Below are 16940 nucleotides of genomic sequence, written 5' to 3' on the forward strand. Positions count from 1 at the left end.
GCCGGTAGATTTGAATCTCTGCGGAACTCGTGGCGCGGGGGTGAGCTGTCCCCGTCGGCCCGTTGGCCGACGTCACCTGTGATCATTCCACTGCATGTCTGCCTGACCGCCGAATCATTCCCTGCATATCTACCGCCGCCACTCCTGTTAGATCGCCGCTTCTCTCCGACTGGACTCTTCCCACGTGTCCATTTCCTGCCTTGTCGACACACCCAAAGCTTTTCGGATCGGACGAGGCCGTCGGGCTGGTTGTGGTGGCCAGTTGAATGGCTACCCGACTTGCTCAACCCATTCATTTTCATATTTACACACATTTTAAAGCATTATTCATGTAATTTGACGAAACAGGGTGAGGCACTTACCTGTGCGGCTATGACGTTATTTTTCTCATGCTTTAGGACGAGGGTGACGGATCCGCTTGCTACCGCTTCGCGCATAGGCACGGCAGCTCCTTTTCGCTGACTGCTGCTGGTTACGAGACCGGTTGCTTAGCTGTGGATGGTGCATGTGCTGGCTCACGAGTTTCAGGTATCTCCATGACGTGCGCTCTAGCCGGATCAACTGCTACAGGATTCCTGTAGGACATCCTGTAGCAGTTTCTCCTCCTCAGGTGCATGCTGAAACGGTGGAGTCATGTTCACGGTTGCAGGGTCTTCAAATTGCCTTGACAGGTAGCACAGAGGCCTCTGCATGCTTTGTTTTTCCTTTGAAAATGATTTCTTCTGAGAGTCCAACGTTCTGGTTTGACTGCGCAGGTATTTCAATCGTATGGTAGCAATGGTGGTGGAAGGTGGCGATAGCAGTGGATGATGGAGAAAAACATTGGTTGCATGCCTCCTTATTGGAATTCAGGCTTCAAATTCTTCTACGCAGTCGGTTCTGGCCCATCCCAAGATTCTACAGGAAGTTTCCTGTAGAAATACAGAACTTCCTGTAGAAATACAGAACTTCCTGTAGAAAGTCCTGTAGCTTCCTGTAGGAGGCTAAACTATCACCAGACCGTGCCCAAACCTTGGAAGAGATGAGTGTTTCTGGAGGGAGTGCTGGTGAGGTCACCTGGTAGCATGGTAGGGACCCTTATCCTTGAGTTGAGAGGCCTCCTTTTCTGCATGGAATCCCTGAAACCTGCATTAATTTCCAAAGCTTGAGCCTGTTTTTCTGTTTCTGCCTCTTTTTTCTTTTCCTTGGTTTTTTTCCCTTCTTTTTTTTTTTGAGGAGACAGCAGGGGTGCCTCAATGAGGTTTTCACCCCTACTATCTGCCTTGGGCGCCTCAATGAGGTTTTCACCCCTACCATCTGCCTTGGGAGCCTCAGAAAGGTTTTCACCCAAGGATCTTTTTATTATGATTTTTTTTTTTTTTTGGATGCTCAGGGTATGCCCAAAACAGAGGCAGAACCCTTCTCTATGACCAGCACTGATTTTTCCACAGTTTTGATGAACTCTTGCCTCGAAAGAGGTTTCCTGTAGATCTTTAGTTGATGCCCATTGACGAGCATGGGGATGGCTTCCTCATCGATGGTCCGGATAAGAACAGACCCATTATCATTACACTTCTCCACTGCATATGGCCCTAACCATCTTGTCCTCAGCTTCCCCTTGAAATCCTTGTGTCTGGAATCATACAACAACGCCCAATCTCCCGGTTGGAATTGCTTGTCATTGAGGTGCCGGTCATGCCATATCTTCCTCTGAAGTTGAACCACTTCTGAGTGGAGAAGGGCCTGCATTCTGTGTTCATCTAGCCCATTCAGCTGCAATAACCTTTCTTGTTGGGCGTGGCTGAGATCTAGGTCCAGCTGAGCTGCCATCCTCAATGTGTTGTACTCAAACTCAATTGACAGCAAATCTCTCTTCCCATAGACCAGTTCATAAGGTGTGAAACCGGTTGTGGTCTTCCAAGTGGTGTTGTAAGCCCAGGTGGCCTCAACCAGGCGATCTGCCCAATCCTTTCTGCTGCTGCTCACCACCTTAGTCAAAATCCCTTCTAATGCTCTATTGGTGACTTTCACCTGCCCATTTGCTTGAGGATGATAGGGGGTGGAAGTCCTATGCTTGATCTTGTGATGAGCAAGCAAATCTTCAATTAAGTTGGAGGTGAACTGGCTTCCTTGATCGGTGACTAGCTCTCTTGGGTAGCCAAATTTGTAGAAGATGTTTTCTCTTAAAAACTCAGCCACCTTTTCTTCTGTCGCTGCTTTGATTGCCTTGGTTTCTGCCCACTTTGTCAGATAGTCTGTGCACACAATGATGTAAGACCTTTGCCTTGAAGGAGGATTGATAGGACCCACAAAATCCATGCCCCACTTCTTGAATTGTTCATGATTCACTTGAGGTTGGAGAGGCATTTCGTCCCTTGGGGTTGGCTTCCCCATCCTTTGGCATCAGTCACATTGGCTGATATATCTCTTGACATCTTGATGAAGCGTGGGCCAATAGTAGCCTGCCTGTAGAATTTTGAAGGCAGTCCTCTTGGCTGCAAAATGGCCTCCACAAGGCCCGTCATGACAGGTGAGGAGGATGTCAAAGACTTCCTCCTCCCTTACACAACGCCTTAAGATCTGATCGGGGCCAAGTTTGAACAGGTTGCCCCCGATCCAAGTGAACGAGGCACTCTTCCTTACAATTCTGCTTTTCTCTTTGGAAGATAGATGCGGAGGGAACTGTGCTGAGACCAGATAGTTTGCTATATCAGCAAACCATGGGGAGAGTACTGAGATAGAAAACAGATGTTCATCTGGCATCTTGTCGTCCACTGTTCCATCTTCACCTGCAGGTAAATCCAATCTAGACAAGAAGTTAGCAACAACATTTTCTTTACCTGGTTTGTCAACGATAGTCAAATCAAATTGCTGCAACAGAAGTAACCATCTAATAATACGAGCATTCACATCTGGTTTATTCATTAAATATCTAATTGCAGCATGATCAGTATGTACAAATGTTTGATAGCCAGTGATGTAGTGTCGGAACTTGTTCAGGGCATGGACCACAGCCAGGAACTCTTTCTCAGTTACAGTATAGTTCAGTTCTGCCTTGGATAAGTTTTTGCTGACAAAGTATATGGCATATGGGAGTTTTTGTTCAACCTGTCCTAAGGCTGACCCTATGGCTTTGTTCGAGGCATCAGTGTGGATGTGGAAAGGTAGGGCCCAGTTTGGACCTTTTAATATCGGGGCGGACACCAACTTATCCTTTAATTCATTCAGAGCCTTTTGACAGTCATCCGTCCATTTGAACTCAACATCTTTTACTAAGAGGCCAAAAAATGGCGAGGCTAGCTTACTGAAATCTTTAATAAATCTTCTATAATATCCTTCTAAGCCTAGGAAACTCCGAACATCTCTTACTTTCTGAGGAGGTGGAACCTTTTTGATGAGAGCAATTTTATTAGAATCCACCTGCAATCCCTGGCGAGAAATGGTATGTCCTAGCACGGTCCCTTCAGTCATCAAGAATTAACATTTTTCCGGACTAAGGGATAGGTTCATCTCAATGCACTTGGTTAGGAATTTTCCCAGATTGGACAATGCTTCTTGGAAGTTGGACCCATAGGGAGTGAAGTCATCCATATAGATTTCCACCGAATCATGGACCAGCTCAGAAAAGATGCTCAATACTGCTCTTTGGAAAGTGGCAGGAGCATTGCATAGCCCAAAGGGAAGGACTCGGTAAGCAAAGGTACCCCAAGGACAAGTGAAGGTGGTCTTATCTTGGTCTTCCGGGCTAATTTGTATCTGGTTATACCCGCTGAACCCATCTAGGAAAGAGAAAAACTTCTTCCCCGCTAGTCCATCCAACACTTGATCTATGAAAGGCAGAGGAAAGTGGTCTTTCTTGGTGGCTTTGTTCAGTTCTCGGTACTCCACACAGATTCTCCACTTTCCATTTTTCTTGGGTACCAACACCAGAGGGGACACCCACTCGCTATCCGAGATGGGGTAGATGAATCCTACATCCAACAGTTTTTGCAGTTCTTCTTTGACAATGTCCTTAAGGGCTGGATTCATTCTCCTCTGAGGTTTCCTGACCGGCTTACAATCTTCTTTGATGTAGATGTGATGGGTACAGACTGAAGGGTGGACTCCTTTCATCTCCTTATAGCTCCAAGCGAAAGCATCTAGATGACTGGCCAACAGACTATACAGCTCCTCTTCCTGGGAAGGAGATAGGGAGGAGCTGATCTTTAACGTTCTCTCGGGGCCAAACTCCACATTTTTTACCCTGGGAGAGAGTGGATCGGTCACACAAAGGTCCACTAAGGTGCTGGCTTGAGTATCTTCCACCAATTTCTCTAAGGACAATGCACTGGGAGGCGGATTCTGAATCAAGGTCTCAATCAAATCATCCTTAGTTTGAGGACCTCCCCTGGTGGTCTCTAAGGTGCACAAGGGTGCAAAGTACACCTCATCCTCTTCTCCTTCTTCCAACCAAAGTGGTAAGTCATGCTCTAATAGAGGTTGGCCAGGAGGGTATAGGACTAGCTGCTTGGACATAGGACCATTTTTGATGGTCATGTTTCCTGCTCGGCAGCTTATGTAAGCATCCGCGGTGGCTAGCCAAGGTCTTCGCAAAATAAGGGGGTATCCAGTAAGCTTTGGCTTTGGTTGAAGAACCAAGACGTCTGTAGGATACTCCCAAGAGTCAACAGAGACCAAGACATCCTCCACAATCCCTTTGGGAGTCACGGTGGAGCGATCTGCCAACTGCAGGACTGTCGAGGTCTTCCTTAAGGAACCCTGAAGGTTGAGTTTGAGCATGGTATCCCTGGTCATCACATTAATGGCAGCCCCTAAATCAATCAAAGTGTGGGGTATGATGGTGCCATTGATGTGGACATCAACTACAGGACTCCCAGGATCCAAATACTTTGGACAGATTACTTGCCCCAACATAAGATCAGACAGTTGTCCTATGACATTGATGGTTGAGGCATCTCTTTTTCGCCTGCCTGGGTGCCTGAAACACTTTTCCTTAACCAATTTGTTGTATATCGGTACATCTTTGATGGCTTGGAGAAGTGGTATTCTTACACACAACTGTTTGAGTTCTCCCAGAAGCTCATTCTCCTCTGGGTCGGGTTGTGTGGTTATTGTTAGTCTCTCAAGAAAGGGTGGAGTGGTCTTGGGTTCACTTCCCTGTTTGTCTTCCTCGTCCTCTAGGGGAGGAGGTTGGCGATCCGGAAGAGTCTTCCTGGATCGCAGGTTGATCTCCTGGATCTCCACAGCATAGGTAGGGCAGGTTGTTTCCCCGGTATATACCTGCTGGGCCTGTCGGTTGTTGGGGTTCGGGTTCGTTTGAGAAGGCATTTGGGGTTGTCTCGGAGAAGCAGGACGTAATGGTTGTGGTTGAGCTGGTGGTGGAGGAAAAATGGTGAGAGGAGTGTTGTACTGGGGCCTCCACCCCGGTTGAGGTGCATTCCACTGAGGCTGTGGCTGGACATGTGAGTGAAACGAATGAGTAGTGGGATGAGTATGGTATTGAGGTGGGTAAGACCATGGAGGAGGCACAGACGAGGGAGGATGAGCAGGGGGCCCCCAAGAAGGCATAGGAGCAGATTGGTTGGGGCTATAATAGGCTTGGGATGTCCCTTGCATCCCCTGCTGGTAAGGTCTAGGTCCATGCGGCCTTCTTTGGTTGAGGAAGTAGAGAGGTTCAGTGGGTGCCTCAGTTCCTTGGTACATGGCCTTAAACCCAGGTAAGGTTGGGCATTGGTTTGTGGGGTGGTCCTCCTCACAAACAAAGCATACTTCTACCAAGTGTAAGGGACACTCGTTCTTAGGGTGCTTCCTTGTACACCTAGGACAGAAGATGGCCAAAGCCCTCTCAGCTTCCTCTTTCTTTTGCTGGATTCGAAATGTATCAAGTTGCACGGAAATGGTCTATCTCACCTCACTTTTGAGGTCCTCCAGCTGATTAACAAACTCATGCTTGGAGAAAGTAGCACTAGCTGAAAGGGGGTTTCCCCTACCTCTTTTCTGGGCTGTCCTAGAGTGGTTTCTAAACACAGTCTTTATATCCTCGTAAGGTAGTTGGTAGATGTCTCCTCCAGCTAGCATGTGAAGGGTATCTAGGAGGTCTTCAGGGACTCCTCGGAGCAAGACCAACTTGAGCGATTTAAGGTCAAGTGGGCACCTGGCCTATTTATAGCTAAGTTGGAATCTTTCCTCATAATCTTCTAAAGACTCCTCATTTCCCATGGTCATCCGAAAGATCTCTCCCTTGGCTTCCTTGGACCTACAGTAGTCCCGGTATTTGGTATTGAAAGCTTGCTGCATCTTAGCCCAAGTGGTGATACTATTTCCAGGTAATCCCATGAACTAGTGTAATGCTGCATCCTTGAGAGTAGAGGGAAAGAGTTTCAATTTTTGCTCATCTTCTGTATAGTCATAGGTTCGACAAAGGACAGCAAACTCAAACAAGAAGGTATCAGGGTCTTCAATAGTCAATCCATGGAAGTGAGGTAAAGCGGAGGGGCTTATGTTTTTCATTCTCATGTCTCCATTTGTCTCTCGGATGGGAAAGGCACCTTCTATTCTCTCATCTTCTCTTCCATCTTCAGCCATGGCTTCAGGTGGGATGGTTTCTAACTCTTCTTCTAGTATAGGATCTTCGTATGTCTCAGGAGGTTCACCTATAGGTTCTTCTGGATCATTGTCACCAAAGAAGAGAGAAGGGTGACTCAGTGAAGTGGTGGGGGTGTTGGGTAAGAATTTGCCGGTTTTATCTCTGTTCCTACGAGGCATGAAATGGAAAGGCTTTTGATTGCTTTTTGCTTTTTCTGCTTGTACCTGCAAAACTAAAATAGATTGAACTGCAACTAGCTATCTTGTTGGAATGAAGATGCGGAATTGAAATGAGACTAAGCTACGTTGCTCAAATGAAATTGCAGGAATGAAATGCTAGTCTACGCTTGCAGAATTGAAATTGCTAGTCTACGCTTGCAGAATTGAAATTGCTAATCTATGAAAGCAGGAAATATCTATTTTACTTTTGCGGAAATGAAATTGCAGAATGGAAATGAAATGAACTATTTAGCAGAAGGCGAGTGTAGAAAAATAGAAGAAAAGCAACAATCACCAATACTCTGATGCTTCCCCGGCAACGGCACCAAAAAGATGGTGGGCTCCAGTATTGCAGCAATAATGCTGCAACTCCTGGGACTCCCTTCTTTACTCTTATCAACCCGGTAGTTCGTAACAAACTTGGAAGCGACGGTGTTGTATGCACAAGTACTAGCTCTTGCTGCAGCTATCACTTGGTCAGCTGGCACAAGTCCACTAGGGGCTCAAGCCAACTTCTATGAGCTCTTAGAAGAAGCTTTGTACCTGATGGATGGAAGCTAACTCAAAGGAAGCTGATCTACTTGCAGAAAGAAACTGAAAGTCAAAGAGTAACATAAACCCTAGCAAACCCTAATTCTACCAGCTAGTCCTACTGATGCAAAGGAGAGGATGCAAACTATTGAAAAAGATGCCATTACTTCTACAAAGGTGAAATGCACATGCCTATGCTATCTCTATCTAAAGAACACATCTTTGTTTGTATTTTTTATTACGTTATCAAAATTATCATACATGTACTTTTAACTGGCTTCTTACTGTGCAGGGGTGGATCAAGGAGGAGAAATGCTTGGAAAAGGTTGGGAAGGTTCAGAGAGGGTCTAAGGAGTCCCTAACACCCTTCCAGAGAGTTTCACCAAGTTTGGCTATCCATCAACCTCACTTGTGAGCTTCTACAGGAAGTCTGCAGGGGTTCTACAGGATGTTTCAGGGATTTCTACAGGATGTTCAGAAATTTCTACAGGATGTTCTGACATTGGATTTTGGAAGATGGGTGAGTGGAAGAGGATGCATGAATGGATAGGGAGGTAGGGTAGGGGTCTGAGATGACCCAGTGACTGATGGATGAAGTGATGAGAGGGTGTGGAGAGCTAACTTGTCTTAAGGAAGGCTAAGGCAATGGAAGAGCAAGAAGGTAGGGTTACGTGGACAGAAGAGGAGTTGTGAGACAAAGAAGATGACTAGGAGATGGAGCAGCTGGCCTGGACGAAGCTTAGGTGGATGAGAGAAAGATGGATATGCCCTGCACGGTGTGCACTTAACTGAATCAACCAAATCCTACATACAATCGAAATCTTACCTAATCTATCCAAACTGTCAATGAAACAAATGAACATCAGCTTTATTTCCAAAGAGAACCATGTACAACACTTAATCAAAGGAACATCTAGAAAGGTCTAAACGCATGACTAACTTCTACAAATGAAAAACATTACACCAACGATTGCATGGTCAAGCAAACTAGTGTTTTTGTTGAGCAACACCGGCTCCACAATTCCAGCCCCTGATCGAATAAGGGAGAGGTGAAACTGAGAGTGCAGGCAACCCTTTTATGGTGCTTTTATCAATATTTATATTATCAATCTGTTCTACACATCTGAAGTAATTCTATTCCTCAACAATAACCTACTTAACCAACACAACTAAATCTAGCTCAACAAACTTCGTTTCAGATGCATAAAAGGAAAATCACAGTGCTGAAAGGAAAGATAACAATACAAATAAGGAGGCCCTAGGCTCTCAGGTTGGACCCAACCCCGAGAGCTATGGATCCTATAAAAAAACTCAGAGCTGATATCAAATCTGACTGCTTCCCATTATCAAAAAATAATCATAAGTCAAGAGTTATGCCAATAATGGCTACAAAAGAACAAAACAGAGCTAGCAGCACGTAGTGCAGAATATGCAAAAGTTTTTCAAAAGTCCTTTTCGAAGGCTGAAGCCTTAACATTTATACACTACGAGGCCCTAGCTGGCCTCCTAAATCTATGGGACTTGGCTGCCCAAACTGTGAGTGAACAACTTCTTCCAAAAACTCTGCTTGGCTGCCTTCTAGATCCGGTTTTGGTGGCCTTTGGAGCTCGGAGTTGGGGGTGAAGATCCCGAGGGAGGCTATTTAATGCCATAGACAAACCCCCTACGAATCCTCAACCCAAGCTTGGCTATCTCCTAGCCCATGTCTGCTCGGTTTTGCTTCAACATGTGTCAAAAAATCCTGAAATGAGCACATGTTAGCCACCTAGGAATAGTGACTACCCTTATTCGTACAAATGACATAAACATACTAGAAAATAATGCATAAGTTATGAAAAATGAAGGATTGAACAAGGGTAATTAGGCCAAATGAGCCCAAAATGTTACCAAATTTTGGGCTCATCACATGTATTCCTTGAGAAGTCATCTATAAATGAGACATAGTACACAAATGTACCCAATGATGGAACTGACATAGTTCCAAACACATCACTATGGACAAGCTCTGATATCCCTTTTGCCCTCTTAACACCTGAGGGGACTCTCACTTGATTCTGCTTCCCATATATGGAATGTTCATAGAAATCAAAATCCAGAGAGAAATTAGAAACATCTTCTACCATACCATTACCACACAGTATTTGAAGGCCCTTCTATCCAATATGTCCAAGCCTTTGATGCCATAGCATGCCCTTTTCTCCAAAGACCACTATATTTTCTGCTCCATTTTTAGGAACCACAGAACTATTGCACTTATCAATAACATTGCTACCCAAAAGCTTGTACAGAGTTCCAATCCAAACTCCCTGCATTAATACCAATGTTCCCTGAACCAACTTGTATGTATCTTTCTCCAACATTGTTTTTTCACCTGCATCATCCATATTTCTTACAGAAATCAAATTTCTGGCCAATGCAAGAATATATAGAATGCCAAGAAGTGTTCTAATCCTTCCACCTTCCAAGTTCAGCATGAATTTTCCCCATCCGATTATTCTATCATTCCTTTCATCCCCTAAGAAGACATCACCGCCATCAAATTTCTCATACTAAAAGCACCACTCCCTATGGGGAGTGAAGGGAAAGAATGCAACTGAGTCAAACAACCATTCCTCATGATCTATATGTGTACTTGAGAAGAATCCATGTACACATCCCCACCTTCATCTAAGTTTTTTTTTTCCTCTACAAAAGGAGCATCATCATATACCTTTCCTTTCTCAAGAGTTCTAGATTTACAATCCTTTTTGTAGTGCCCTTCTTTTCTGCATTTCCAGCATACCTTCATAGGTTTTCGTGGAGATCTAGATCTCCCACTTGAGGACTTATTTATGTTTCTACTTTGGGATTGTCCTCTTACAGACAAAACATACCCATTCTCTCTCTCCATATTTTTCCGTCTCATCTCTTCTGACAACAAGGATGAGACTATTTCATCAAACTTCAAGGCAGTTGTATTGCTACCTATAACAACAACCAGACTATCCCATGAATCTGGTAGAGAACACATCAAACTGATGCATTTATCTTTGTCTGGAATTTTTATATCAACATATAAAAATTGAATTACCACAATATTAAATGCATTTAGATGTTCTATCACCGAGTCTCGATCCTTCATCCTCGGGTTATACAAATTTTTCTACAAGAATAATTTGTTCATGATAGACTATGATTGGTTCAAAGCCCCTAACTTGTCCCACAAAGCCTTCATCATAGATCCCCATGATACATTCAACAATACTAAATCTGAGAGAGACAATTATATTGTGCTCTTTGCCTTTTGATCGAACTTCACCCAGTATTCTGTCAACATTCCTGTTGGTGGTGTGCCTAAATCTACAACAATCCACTGATCTCGATCCACCAATAGATCCCCCATCTCGAGCTTCCACATCTCAAAACTCTAACCATTAAATTTTTTAATCTCTATCTTTGCACCATTCGCCATATTCTTTCACCACAAGAATTTATCCCAAGGATCGCCCACTGAATAGGGTCTACCACAGACCCAATCAAAACCCCTCAGTAGAAAATGCATCCCCTTGAAGCCGAAACTGCTCTGATACCAAATGTAGGTTTTAACCTGTACAAAACTTACCTGCAAATGAATTCTTCAAACATAAGAAATAAACAATGGCAAGAACATAAAACAAATATACATAGATATTTTCCCCTGGATCCCAAAACCAGGACTACCAGATTGATTTTTCATTATGTTCCTTTCAATGTCATAATACATATATACATGTCGAATCATTCATAAAACCCAATCCACTAGCCCTATATTAGAGTATAATCATAGTTCCCTTGACTGAATCTACAAAAGACTATGGGAAAAAAACCATCATGCCTAAAACCATGCACGAAAGCCATGTGCAAAATTTATTCTGAGGCTAGTGGTGGAAATAATATAACACATACCCAAAAATTTGAAGAAGAAATGTGAAAAGGAAGAGAAGCTGGCACAAACACCGAAGATGGCTCACAGACCAAAGAGGGCACAACCATCACATTTGGCTTGTAGTCCAAGGTATTTTCATCAAATTTAACATGTCTTCTAATGATTATTTCATTAGAGTGATGTTGAATAAGTATATAAATTTTTATATCTTAAAAAACAATAAAAACACACTTCTCACTTTTAGGTTATCAATCTTTCCTTTTTTCATCAAGAATGTGAGCCCGTGCTACACTACCAAATATATGGAAGTGGTTGACATATCGCTTAATGTTATTCCATGCTTCTTTTAGTATTATATTTCTTAAATCATTTGTGGGAGTGTGATTTACTATGTAGTTTGCATAGTTGGTTGCTTCTTCCCAATAATGAAGACTTAATCCCCTAGATTCACTCATATAATTACCCATTTCTTTTAATGTATGATTCTTTCTTTAAGTAAAACCACTTTGTTGTGGTGTATATGGAACATTATGTTTCATTTGAATACCATGTGTAGTGAATTAAGTTGTGAATTTATTGTTGACATATTCACCTCCATTATATGTTCTTAACCTTTGCAGTTAATGTCCAAATTGTAACAAGTCAGAAACTTTACTCCTCAATTTTAAGAAATAGACCCAAGTGTGGCAAGAGAAGTCATCAATGAAAGTTAAGAAATACTTGAACCTAGAGAAGGAAGGATAAGAAAGTGGACCACATAAATCAATGTGAACAAGCTACAAAGTGGCTAAGGCATGCCAAGAGGCACATTTTTCAAAATTGTCCTAATGATGTTAGTCGAGAACACAATTTACGCAAACATCATCTCTACAAGAAATGAGAGGAAGATTAGTCACCATATTTTGATTACATAATTGTTGCATTGAACGATAATATAGATGACCAAATCACTAATGCCAAATGTTTCACAAGTTATCACAAGGAGCAATAAAAACTAAGGGAAAAGATGATGACCCAAAGTTGTCAAACTTGTACAACGAGGTAATATCATTGATTATTCTAGTGGCAAGGAAATTCGTAGGATATTTTAAATCCTTAATCACAACTTGGTTACATGAAAAGTATACTATTTTTCATTCACCTAAATGAGTGATCAAATATACAGATAGAATGTTGTAGGAAAGGCTTGGAACACATAATACATCATTGAAATGAGCATTATCTACTTGGTTTTTTTCTAGACCCTACAACACTAGTAGATATATCATCACTAAGAAATAGTTATTTGGTGTTACAATCATTAAGAGCAGAAAAATTGGCTTTATCTTTAGCCATATGATAATATTATCCAAAACCAATAAGTCATTCATAAGAAGAACAAGTATATGTTGCATTGAAGAAGAAACTAGAAGATAAAGTGCATGTCCATGAGAAGAAATCTTAGAAGAAGAACCAAGGCTAATGTTATGCTTCTTGATTCTTGCTTCTAAGGCATCCATCTTTTTAAAGAATTTGTACTCTAGATGATCATGTTTTGCACAATAGTTTCAATGTATGTTAGTATTCTTACTCTTCGATTTTGGTCCTTTTTCATCATTAGGAGTAGATGTTGATTGAGAGGGTTTGGAACCCTTATTTTTCTTGCTTGTTGTGAGGATGTTACTTCTTTGGATGCATGTTTTTATATTTTTGTCGCGCCACTAAGTCCTTGTGATATGTACCTACAGTTCTAATCACTCCAATATGTAAGAGCTTTTTCTTTTCTCTAATTAGAGAGTCACAAAAGGATTCAAGAGAAGCTTTTTGATAGACATCTCCTAAAGCTTCTCTAATCACATAAAATGTAGATATAAAAATAGAATATGTAGAACCAATCCTTCAATGAATAATATATATGCAACATTCCTCATTTCGAGTAACATGATAGTATTTAAGCAAATGTCTAAGTGTTTTAAACTTAGATAAGTAATATTTAATGCAATATAAATCATTAGAACTTAAAGTAATGACCTAATTTTCAAGTTGATGAGATCTAATAATTTTAGGTTCACCAAATATCTTTTGTAACTTTTCCCAAGCTTCATTTACAGATTTTATTCCTTAAATATGAAATCACAAATCAGGAGAAATGGGCATTATGATTAATCTATAGGCTCTGTCATTCCTATTATCGCATTTGTCTTTCTTATCAAGATCAATGGTAGTTTTTTCTTGTCTCAAGTTAATTCAATACAATACTTTACTTCTTAGTACATCCTCCATGTGGGATTTCCATGAGAAGTAATTGTTACTAGTAATCAAAAGTTTACTTGGAGTGGACATATTAAAATAAGTAGATAATATGGCTTCAAAAGTTGAAACTAATTGTCAAAATAGAAAGATATCTTAAAAGTAATATGTTTAAAATAAAAAAGGAACTAAAAACAGACTTCAGATGTGAAGGTTATTCCCCTTTTGAAAAAAGGCATTAACTGTAGAAAAGAGCCATGTGTTAAGTAAAAGTTAACCCATGTGGTGATGGATGTTGAAACAAAAAATAAAAAATAAAAAAAATCCCATGATAGCTTTGCCTATAAGCTCACTTTTACAAATAAATTACTTTATGAAGTTACCAACTTTCATAAAACAAGTATGAATCACTTTTCCAATAAAGTTACTTTATAAATCAAATTAGTTGCATGCAAAAAATAAAATAACTCAAAAATGATTAAAGTTATTTTACAATGATTCACTTTTATAAGAGAAATGGAATAAACTTATTGTAGTGACTATAACCACCCTCCAAAAGTTTGCCTATGCTTTGATTTTGGAGCCTCCCTTCTGATCTACAACAGCTCATCTTGCACTCATCCAAGTATTCATGCTTCAAATGAGACTTATATTTTAATTTTCTCTTGTGTTTGCTCACTTAGATGATTCTTCTAAGTCACAAGTTGATCTCCCAACTTGGTCTCACAATAGTTATGGACTCGCCTCCAAAAACTAAACAATCCTATAGGGTAAGTAGCCTTGATGATAGGAATTGTGCAGTCCTCACTAGAAGTCAAACATGAACTCAAAACTTACGCAGTCACTATGCAACCCTTACCAAGCTCACAAACTTCACAATGCACACTAAGCCAGAAATTTTCCTAGTTCTCCATGGAGTCTTTCCTGGAAGTGTGCATGGAAATTTCACCCCATAAAACAAAGAAAACTAAAGGGAAAAAAGCATCCATAGGAAGTATGGATCTATTATTAGTTTCCTGAATATGGCACATTGCTATTTTTATAAGTTTATGCCAAGTGTCACTTTTGTCCTTGATCTCAGACATGCACATCATAAAACCTCATCTGCTCAAATCCAGTTAATGAAAGCCTCTAGAGATCATTTGAGCATACGATCTTGGAGCTATAGAATTCCCTCATAGATCAAGGAACCTTCGTTGGGGTCATCGTCGCTTTTCCGAGTGAGTTTTTATTTTATTGCCTTTTCTATTGGTTTTTAACGTTTCGCTTTTGTGAGTGTTATTTTTATTTTTTCTCTTCATGCATGTTGGTTTTTCTACTTTTTTTAGCTTGTAGATGTGTTGTTTCAATTTATCGCTTTCTTTTCACAAGTGTTGTATCATTTTTTCTATTTTTGTAATTATATTCGTCCTTGCAGCGACTCTACTCACATACTTGATTTTCCTTTTGTTTGATCATTTTATGCACCTCATCTATCATGATTCATTCAGACTTAGTCAGATTTCCACTCAAGCTTGCAGCATCACTTAGATCTGTTTATTTTTCACACTTCCACAAGGGAAATTTATACTTCACTTGGTTGGATTTTCCCTTGCCCAGCTGGGCATCCAAGTCTCAAGCCACAAGATTGGCCTCTGGAAGTGCAGAGTGTGCAGTACAGGTTTGCCCCAATTGCGCAATGCACAGTTCGAGGGGTCATCCTCTTATCTTGGCCATTGAGACTACGCAATGCACACTCTCCTAGCCTCTGCCTAGGCTAGGACTACGCATTGCGCAGTCCCAAGCCTCAAGCTTCAACCTTGGATGCTAAGACTACACAATGCACAGTTCCCATAGGCATCCATCCCCTCTTGCCAATGAAAATTGTGTAATCCTTCTCATTAGATGCCTCGTTTGTTGCTTGATCATGCCATGAAAGTTGCTTTGTTGAAGCTAATGTTTTCTTGCCATGAATGTCCTTTCTGTCCCACAAGTACCACACTTGTGAATCACTTGTCTCTATAAGTCATTGTTACCATGGCACCAAAGAGAGCTGCTTCAAGGGATACCACTGAAAGCAGTAGCGGGAAGAAGTTGAGAAAGTTCTAGTTAACTTTGCAATATATTCAGACACTCAACTATTTATAGAAAAGGATTCAACACTAACATGGCAGCAACTGGCAGCAGTAGTAGAAGGTAGAAATCTAGTACAAGATCAAGGAAAGAGAAAGGTTGATGACAAAATAGAGGGCGAACAAAGTTGCAGAGTGAAAACGTATTCAATCCTTATGCAAGAAACTTTGGCAGAGGAAGCAGAGGAGACAGAGAGTAGACCGGAGGAAGAGAGAAAAATAGAGCTTGCAGAAAGAAGAAATAAGGGAAGAACAGGAACAAAGGAGGAAAGAACAGGAGGAGAACTAGAAGTAGGACGAAGAAGAAAGGAAAGGTGCAATATCAAGAGAAACAACATTGATTCAAGTTGAAGAGTAAGGATAGAACCAACCAGTAGAAAAGGGGGAGAGTGAACATATGCAGGATCGGGAGCTTTCTCAGCAGATTGATGACTCGATTGAATTTTTGGACATGGAGTTGGAATCATAAATGTAGGATGAAGATGTTGACCTAATGCCCAGTTCATCACAGGTCACGTTCAATATCCACCACCTCCAGTCATAGAGTTAGGCCTGAGCAAGGAAGGGGTCATTATTCCTCTTGATGATGGCCCGATAATGGATGTGTACAATCTGTCATATAATGAACCTTAGAAGAGGATTATACGAGCATGGAGAGAGAAGTTTATGGATGGTCATGCATCACCTTCATTCATTAGAGAGAGGGTGATAGTGGTAGACACCAACAGGAATCCAAATGCCATTTCCAAAGCCAATTTGGCCTTCATGGGGGCGGCAAGATCAAACACTCAGTATTTAACGACCAAGAGGAAGCAATTGATATTGAATCTATAGGTTTCCCAGCAAGAGATAGAAAAGCTTCGTGGATCAGCACAGAATGCAGCTCTCGCATAGGTCTACTTAGGGAAAATGAGAGAAACGATACTTGGTGAAGTATCAACACTTGAAGAGACCATGTGGGACCTCTATGAGGAGCTCATGACCATACATAAGGCAATTTTCTACTTGCATAGCTTGCATCAATAGAGCAAGGAATTTTTCAAGACTCTTAGGAATGTACAAACTACCATCACCGTTTTGTAATAATGGACAATGTGATACAAAGGGGCACTGATTACTTTGGAAAAGTATATGAAGTCGTAGGAAGAGATGGAGAAAGAAAGAGTTCAAATGTTGATATAGAATAACAAGAAGCTCACCTCATTCATTGAAAACACTCAGGCCTCATATGTACAGTTTTACATCAATTTGGATTTCACAGTGAGAACCCACAAGATCCCATCATTCAGTTGACTCACTGAAGCTAAACGCAAAAGCCAAGTCTGGAACGAGACTAAAGAGTACTTGGATCAACTGAGACAGGTTTCCACTAAGGAGGATTT

This window comes from Pinus tabuliformis, chromosome J, assembly GCF_031772625.1.
Source record: "Pinus tabuliformis cultivar Carrire ecotype Pingquan chromosome J, CPIR1, whole genome shotgun sequence".
In the NCBI taxonomy this organism is placed as follows: Eukaryota; Viridiplantae; Streptophyta; class Pinopsida; order Pinales; family Pinaceae; genus Pinus; species Pinus tabuliformis.